At 38.3% G+C, this 9,012-nt stretch overlaps 1 long non-coding RNA gene across 1 annotated transcript; it reads left to right on the top strand.

Moving 5' to 3' along the window:
- Window positions 1-3,813: 3,813 nt before the first annotated feature.
- Window positions 3,814-6,404, top strand: LOC118241265 (uncharacterized). Its single transcript, XR_004775948.2, has 3 exons — window positions 3,814-3,979; window positions 5,814-5,889; window positions 6,184-6,404. It is a non-coding gene; the product is annotated as an uncharacterized LOC118241265 (long non-coding RNA).
- Window positions 6,405-9,012: the final 2,608 nt, after the last annotated feature.

Genomic DNA, 9,012 nt, shown 5'->3' with positions numbered 1-9,012 from the left:
AGATCATATTTATGCAGAACCCTGTTCAGTTAATGCTAGTATTGAGGAACCATTGCATAACTAATAGCGGTACAGAGACAGAAACATCATGTGTTCAGATGAATAACTAGATGTGTGTGAGACAGTCTGTGAGAGGTTTGCATTTGTGTGTGTTGCATGACTATGAGTGGGAAAACCATATAAAGGTAAAAACATTACCTCTGCAACAAGGATCTCTTCTATTTGAAGGAAAGGTTTAAGTTAGACACAGTCTCAACAGAGTAAGTTAAATCTGTCTGTGTTAAGACCAGTTGACATATCAGTGGTTTATCACTGATTATGTCTGCCACTGAGATACCAAAAATTAAGGACTCCAGATTCCAAAACATAGAGTTGTGCAGTGTGAGCCATACATCAATTTGAAAACTTCAAAAGTCACGTAATGTGTGCATGGCATAAGCATATCAACAGGTCCCAAAAACATTTGCTATCAGAAATGATTTCATCATAGAAAAAAACTACAAATTCTAGACTTGAGAATGTGAGCATCAATCCCACTAACACTCACATACTAAAAGAGCACTTTACCACTTGAGCTAGTTCTCCTATAGTGCGACTTGTTTGCAGATCGGACAAAAGCTGAAGACACAGTGGAATGGCCATTCTCTAGGAGATCATACCAAATGCTACATCCACCCTAAATATTTCATCTAGCTGTGAAGTCAAAAAAGCTTATTCCTGAAATGACAGGAATAGTTCTTGCAGATTCTGATATGCTATGCAAACAGTATAAAATGTGAGCTATGTTAGATCTGGCAGCCATTGGCTCTTACTGTCTCTTTTTAATGAGTTAAGCAATGCTTACAGAATAACTTTCTATGGCTTCAAATACTTCCAAGAATTAAAACCTTGCAGAGCTCTGTAGCTAGACACATTGTCTCTGTAGGTTTGACATGTTCATTTGACAAACTAGCTAAAATAGCATCTTTTGGTTTGATTAAATTGTCCCTTAGACCCAGACAAAAAATTGCTCAAAATCTTTCTGCTTATTCATGCAGCAATGAACCAGATTTCCAAAGAAAGAGGAGGTATGGCTAAAGCTAGAAAGAAATGCCTACTCTGTGCTCAGGCAGAAAATCTGATATTTTAAATATGTCCCTAAAAGGTTTATATTCCTTGGCTCACAGAATCAGACATTACATTTTTGTTGTTATGGCAGATTTCATGGTGTAATAGACAGCACTATGTAACTCGTAGCAATAAAGCTCAGTGGACTTTGCAATTGATGATTTTGTCACTGTGTACAACTGCACTGAATTGCTCTTTAACAAAAGCTTCTGCACATTTGCTGCACAGTTGGCTGCAGAATAACCATTTGTCAGAGGGAACAATATGTGTCAACTTTCACCTATGCTCGGTCGAAAAGTGGCCGTAATCTTGTTGACACCAAGTCTACAATTTCATGGAAAGGTTCCCTTCACTGCTGCACCGAGAACTGCAAAACACGCTGAGAAAGGCTGATTAGCTCAGTTGGTCAGAGTGTGGTGCTAATAACACCAAGGTCATGGGTTCGATCTCCATATAGGCCGTGCGAGTTTTGGCTGATGTACGACCCCCAGGGCACCTGTTTGAACTTGTGTTGCTTATAACATTGCTTGTAAATCACAATCTGCTAAGACATGTTCCAAGTACGTGAGAGTGTGTTCTTGATTACACAACTTTACCCATGGATTTGTGCTTGTTTACAAATTTTGGACATTGCGTAGAAAAGTATGAAATCAGAGGGACTCTGGCATTAGTGTAAGGCTCTTGATCGCTGTGTGAATTGGTCAAAGAAGCCATTCCAGAGGCTTTCCCCAATAGGAGAAAATTATTTTATTGTTTTATGTGAGATCATCCTGAGCAGACCATTCACAAATCAGAACAGTTTCCTGTGGCTACAGTGAGGACCTCAGCTGATACTGGAATATTCACCCACTGCTTTGATATGCTTATCTCACAGATTTCACAACAAAATCCCAGAATATCTACATTGTCGATGAGACAGGATTTGTCACTGGTCCATGACAAATCCTGTAAGATTATGTAGCAGACTACAGGTGGAAGTGGGAGGGAACAGATAACAGTCCACATCACTGGGAATGTTGTTGGGCAGATTCATCATCTACAAAGGGAAACGGTTGTACAATTCTTGGTGTCAAGGAGGTCCAGACCGCAACCCCATTTTTGTAACAGAACATGGATGGTTGGACAAATCTCTTCCTTAAACTATTCACTCAGAGCTCAGACTGAACATTTCTCAGGGTTTTAATATTTGATGGTTAAACCTCGCATGTGACTCTGGGACTGGGGGACTAGGGGGCTTCTTAACATTTTTTCTACTCTTGAACCTCTTACTGAATAAATGTTGGGCTGTTAATTCTTTCAAAACTATACATTTTTAATATTTTGTCAATAAATCATGACATGATCTTACTTGGAACACTTAAATGGACTTAAATGGTCCAACTGTACCTATTAAGCTGATGCCAGACTTTTCACTTATTTAATAAAATATCTTTATTTATATTATAAAACAGACATGAACTAATAAGCACATTTTGAAATGAGAAATTAGACGTTCATATTTAAATCAATTCAAAATCTATGAAAAATGCCTGGAAAATTATTTTTGGCAGGCTTATTGCATACAGTATAGGAGTAAAGTTATGTTAATATGGAAAGGACATGAAATTCTATACCACACAGCTATTTTTGAAAGAAAGACTTAATTCCTTTAAATCCTTTCCATACAATCGTAATATGAAATCTCTTCTTCTCACATTTTCTTGCTTCCGTGGCTCCATTCGCTTCTTTCGTTGTCTGCTCTATGTCTTTTTGCTGACGTTTCAGTTTCTTCTTCTCATGTGTCTTCTCATGTGTCTCCTTGAACAGCTTCTCCTGTGCATTTGGTGTTGCCCTCACATCTGAGTGAAAGGACAGGGGAGGCAGTAGTGGACGGCAAGGCCTGTAGGGTCTGGATGATGGGGCTTCTTGGAGCCAGTGGGGCTCACCAGGTGCAAATCTGGTAGGCTGTCTGAGCGGGAGTGAGGGAAACCTGTTGTCTCGTGGTTTGGGAGACTCCAGGGGGAAACTGGGCCTTGGGCTTTCCAACTGTGAAAAAGCATTTAATTTAGCATCACTATTAAATACATGCATGTGCACACACTTTGATCTACTATCAAAAATATAATATAAGTTAGACTGTGATGTTGTAGTGTCATAGGCAATCCATTTGTTGATTTGCCCTAACACATTTATGCTCACTATTTACCTGGATTTTAATTATAGTTCCTTATTTCAATCTAAAATCATCTCCTGTGTATAGCAGAACATTGCTTCATTGGATGTGCACTGCAGTGTAACTAAGTGTTTCACTTTTCCTACTTTCTCAAGCTGTGCTCTCAGCCTGCTCAATTCAGCTTTGATCTCCACATTCTCCCTCTGCAGTTCTCGCACTGCTAGCTCGAGGTCTAGACCTCCAATACACCGCCCCACACGTGCAGCCTTCCGTCGGTTGTCCTCCCATGTGTTTCTCCGACATTCACCCAGGGTCTCTTTGCTCAACTCCTCCTCCACCTTATGGTTTCCCATTTGGAACATGCAGAGACATATGACCCAGCAATGTGTATTCGGTCCCTAGAGATCTTCAGCCGACAAAGATTCTATTTATATATATATATATATAGTTATTCTGTTCTTCTCTGCGTTCTTTATTTCTTTTTCAATCTGAGATGCTGCAGAGCCTCATTCTAATCCATAACAGGCAATCTCTATCTAAAAAGGGCCCCATATCAAAATTTAAAGTGGTGTGTTAGTTGTACCATTCGCCAGCTGTGTTAATAACTCACTCTACGATGCGCTGACACGGTGGAATCTTCCAGCTACTTACCGTCCTCCTACAAAACAGAAACCTGCTTAAAACACTGATATCCAACTCAACAGGAGGATGTCTTACAATGTAGGTCGGATCTAAAGTGTGAGAATTGCTGCAACTAACTTCAAAAGGATGAACGCTGTTCTGCCAAAAATGCATCTCACTTTTGTAATCGTATCTTTTTGAAATGTTTGCACTACTGTTTGTCTTCTGTTTATTCTGACCAGCAGTTGCTATCACACCACGCGACTAGAATGTTATACGTATGACGCCGCATAGTTACAGAATTCAAAAGATTACAGCTCGGACGATATTGAACGCGAGTTAAAATACGCTCATGAATGAGTTTAACAGACACCTGTTCATTTCAACACAATGGGAGAAATTACTCTGCTCACAGAGCTCAGTAACGCGTTAGAGGAAAATTCGCTGCTGCACTTTAAAACACTGAGCGTTTTTCTTAAAACACATAAAAGGTGCAAGATCACGCCTTGTCGTGTGAGCACCTCAGTCGTAAAAAGGGCTGAGTTGTCATGAATACGTTATGATCAGGAGTAGTCGGCCGTACTGCTGCGACATCCGGTCAAATTAACTGTCCTCGAAAGAATCAGCGCAGTACTATTTTTGGTAATCTATGGACATAAACGGGGGCGAAACGGATGGTTTCTTTTTCGTCAACTTTATAATCCATTACACCTGCTCCTATAGATCGTGAAAAAATCTCCATACCAAAACCTCTATGCATTGGCATGATGAAAATTTAGAGCACGCAAATCCTTCACTTCTGAAACAGCAGAAATTATGTCATTTTACACAGATTGAAAAAAAACCTCAACGTTAAAGACTGCTGTTGACGGAGTTTTAATGTAAATATAGTAGGTTGGGGAAGTGTAACGATGAGCGGTAAGGGGGCGGACGCAGTGTGTGGAAAAAAGTGAGATTTATTAGGGGCAAATCCAAAGTCCAGTGTCAAATTATTAACATGGAGAGTCCGAGAATTCATGATAAACTAAAGTAAAGAAAAGTGCACGAAGACAAACCAGGGATGCAGGCTATAACAAAGGGGCGAAGATAAACATTCAGGCTTATATTCACATGCACGGAAGCCTCGATTAACAAACAGCAGCTGGACTTACAATAAATAGCAACAAGACTAAACTAAAACAGGGCTTAAAAACATGGTCAAATGAGCATTAAACCAGACACAAGTGCAAATTATGAGGGGTGCAGAAAACGAAACGTAGGAATGGAACCACAACAAGGGAGTAAATCAAAACAAAGACACTAGACAGGGAAACCGTGGAGACATGGACGCTAGGAGGGTGGTCAGTGGTGACAGGAAGCTTGTTTCAATCATGGATGTCTTTGGCAAAATGAATGCAACTAAAATGCTTTCCTCATGTGTCCTAATAACCAAATAATAACCAAGTTCTTTATTTCTAAATAATATGCCTTTTGGAAATTGTATAACTGCGTGTGTTATATTACTTTCTTTTATTCAGAAACACGGGAGACTCAGGTGAAAAGTGTGATGGAAATTATACACTTATTATTATATCCTAAAACTTGTCTCACCTAATCGTAGTCATCAGTTTATTAGATAAATGCATACCTATTTTTATGTTTGTGTTTCAGATGTTTCATTCCTTTTCTTTTTTCTTTTTGAAAGGAAAATGCCTTTACTTAATCAAAGACTAGGATAAAAAAAAATAAAAAAATAAAATCATAGACAGGCCAGCTGAGCCCACTCCCTTCTCGTAATGTCCCCATATAGGCAGTTAAATACCACATATTAAATACAATAGAGACTGGAGTGTCTTGTTTTTCTCTGAACATTCCACAGTGCATCTAGAATTTTAATAGTTGTTTATTTCTGCTCAATTTTTCTGCTCTTATTTTAATTTGTTTTTGTCTTAAGGAGAAAAAAGGCGACAAACGAGACCTGTGACCCCAGGGAGAAATCATGGATCAGATGCCTCACACCAAGTCACTGTGTAAACAACACCAGGTTCATGTTTTAGTGTGAGGAATGAGTGCAGGAGTGTTTTGAAAGAGCAAACACTAACAAGAAGAGAACAAAGAAAACAGGAAGGAGAAGCTCCTATCCTTTTTGAGTTACTTACTGAGATCATTCTCATAGCTGTTTCGATATTGGCTGAGAGAAGGAGCAGACCTGTTCAAGTCTCAGATCCATTTACATTTAAACAGCAGAATCTTGTCAGTGGAGGATGTACTTTCTCAAACCTTTTTAACTGATATCTCACCTCTGTGTCTCATTGTGTTCGCAGGACAGGGACCACTGCACGCCTCGCACCAGGACACGTTTCCAGAGATGACTCCCCTCGTGTGGAATTAGTTCACAGCTGTTTAGTCTTATACTTATCCACAACTAAGGATTAGACCATTTCCTATTTCTTAGAAGTGGGGGTCAACAACATTGGAAGATGTGAGTAGTATTTTGGAGCAATAAAGGTCAATACATAAAAACAGGCAAATGACCTGGTTATACCCAAATACATCAATAAACACATCAAACAAAGTAATGCTTAGGTATGAATTTTCTTGACTTCGTGACCTATTATGAAGCTTAACTTGTTATGAAGTGACACACGTGATAATGTTCACACATTTAGCTGCAATTCTTTGTTTAACCTCAGAGGGTTAAATGGAGCTCGCTCAGATGATGGTGTTGACTGCTTCAAGGATTTTCACTAGAAGTTATATAACTGCAAGTTATATTACCGATGACTAAGTGTATGCAGCGCAGAATTCTTTATTCGTAATGTAATACATGTCCTAATTCTACAAGATAAACAGGTTGGAAAATATTTCGGTAAAATAGATTATGATTATTTTTGGAACATAAAGCCATGCAAACATTGTAAGTGGACATCAAGGAAAAATATAAAATAAAAGAATAGTATAGCATACAGTTACAGGGTATGCCTGTTTTCATTGATTACTAGGGAAGCTCTTTGTCTCCCTCTTGTGGCCATTGTTGTCTTAGCCAACAACCATATCAACATAAGTGACATGAAGTTATAGAAAAGAATTAAAACTGAAACATATTTTTATAAACACGATTTGACAATGTGTTTTACATATTCTGGTTGAATATGACATTTATGTGTACAAGATTATAAAAAACACAATCATACATTTACCTGATACTTATATCCAAAGTGACTTACGAGTGAGTATATCTTGAGCAATTGAGGGTTAAGGGCCTTGCTCAGAGAACCAACAGTGGCAACTTGGCAGCAGTAGGGCTGGAACCGGTAAGCTTCTGACTACAAGTCAAGTACCTCAAACACTGAGCTACCACTGATCACTCTGATCACTGCTGTGGCCGATCATAAATGTTAGAATTTACAATGTTGGTTACTAAACTATTTAAAAAACATTTTGGAACATTTATTTATTTCATTTCCCCTAACCTTTGACAGCACAGCTTTTCCAGACCTCTGTATGCATCTTCTTACCCCTTCTCTCTGCACACAGAAAATAAAACGCATTGAGAAGAGACTAATTGCCCAAAGGATAAAAAAATAAAATGACATATATAATGATAAAAGGAAAAGGTAAATAGATAACAGCAGATGTGTTAATATAAAATCAAAAGTCATCTAAACAGAACTCAATGCAATAAGTGTGTTTTGAGATCTTTTTGTTTTGCTGTTGGTTTGTTTTTTGTTTTTTTGTTTTTTTTTTGCTTTCAAGTGCTAATGCCATTATGAGTTGCTAGACCATGAAGACATTTAAAGAATAATAAAATAATCTGATTTTGCTGTAAAAGACAGATGTCATGTTCACACTGCACAACTTCACTGCTTAATGTGATCTCCTGTTTACATCTGGCAGACACGCTTATCTATAGCAACTTACAGTTTCAACTATATTACAGAGCTAGGTCCATATAGCGGTAGGAGTTTGATTCAGTTCAGTTTAGCTCACTCAGGCTTTCATTTCTGTTGTCTTGTCTTCAGGTTTTGTTTCATTGTCCCTAATAAGTCCAACTTGTGCTTGTCTACTCATGTCTCACTGTCCTCCTTTACTTGATGTCACAACTTCATTGATACCTAAAGTGAATGTTGGAAATATCACATGTTCTTTGAGTAGGAATCAAACATCATTGCACTAATACACTGCACTGATAGTGGACTCTGCTGAGGTACACCTACCCCTGATGTTGTGATGTTACTGAGCCTCATCCTGTCTCAGATGCCTTGGCTACTCCCATCATCCCCTGATGTCCCCTGTTGTAGCCCACACCACCTCCACCCCAACCAACTACTCTCTGTTGACCTTAATGGACGTTCTCTTGCGACTTGGGTCTTGGACACATGCACACTATTGGGACAAGACTAGAACCTCCAGAAAGTTGGTCTAAACATTAAATGCTTATTTAATTTTTAAATTTATGTCTCTCTTTAAACAGCCAGAGGAGGATGGGGCCCCCTTTGAGTCTTGGCTCCTCTCAACGTTTCTTCGTCATGCTCTAGGGAGCAAGGAATTGCCACTGTCACCCTTGGCTTGCTTACTGGGGGCTTGGACTTGGACATTTGAAAAGCTGCTTTGTAACAACACCTGTTGTAAATAAAATAAAATAAAATAAAAATTTAAAAAGCACTTTATAAATAAATTTTGAGTATTTGATTTTTATATGTAATCTTAAAATTCATAAGATAACTAAAATTTGTTTTTTAATCATTACATTTTTTTCACGTAAAACAAAAATATAATTTGGATAGTCCCAATAATCTAGTAAAATCAAATCTCATCATTACAGTGCCAACAACACATCAACATCACCAGACTTCAAAGCACTTGTCTGAGAGGAAGATTTGTATGCCTGTAATTCTGTTGTTGAAGAGCCTATAAAATCAAAATAGGCTTTTAAATTTGAAATTTTAAACTCAAATAAATACAGCCTTATTTTAAATGCCTAAACACACACACACACACACACACACACACACACACACACACACACACACACACACACACAGTTACCTCACAGTGTGAATATTGTTGTTGGTGGAGACAGTATCATAGATCCTCTTTGCTGACACATCAATGATGTCATTGTGACTGAGGCTGAAATTAGATGGATTATA

This window comes from Electrophorus electricus, unplaced genomic scaffold (genome assembly GCF_041902795.1).
Source record: "Electrophorus electricus isolate QZ-2024a unplaced genomic scaffold, ASM4190279v1 Scaffold35, whole genome shotgun sequence".
Taxonomy (NCBI): domain Eukaryota; kingdom Metazoa; phylum Chordata; class Actinopteri; order Gymnotiformes; family Gymnotidae; genus Electrophorus; species Electrophorus electricus.
This window is presented reverse-complemented; position numbering and strand designations above follow the sequence as displayed.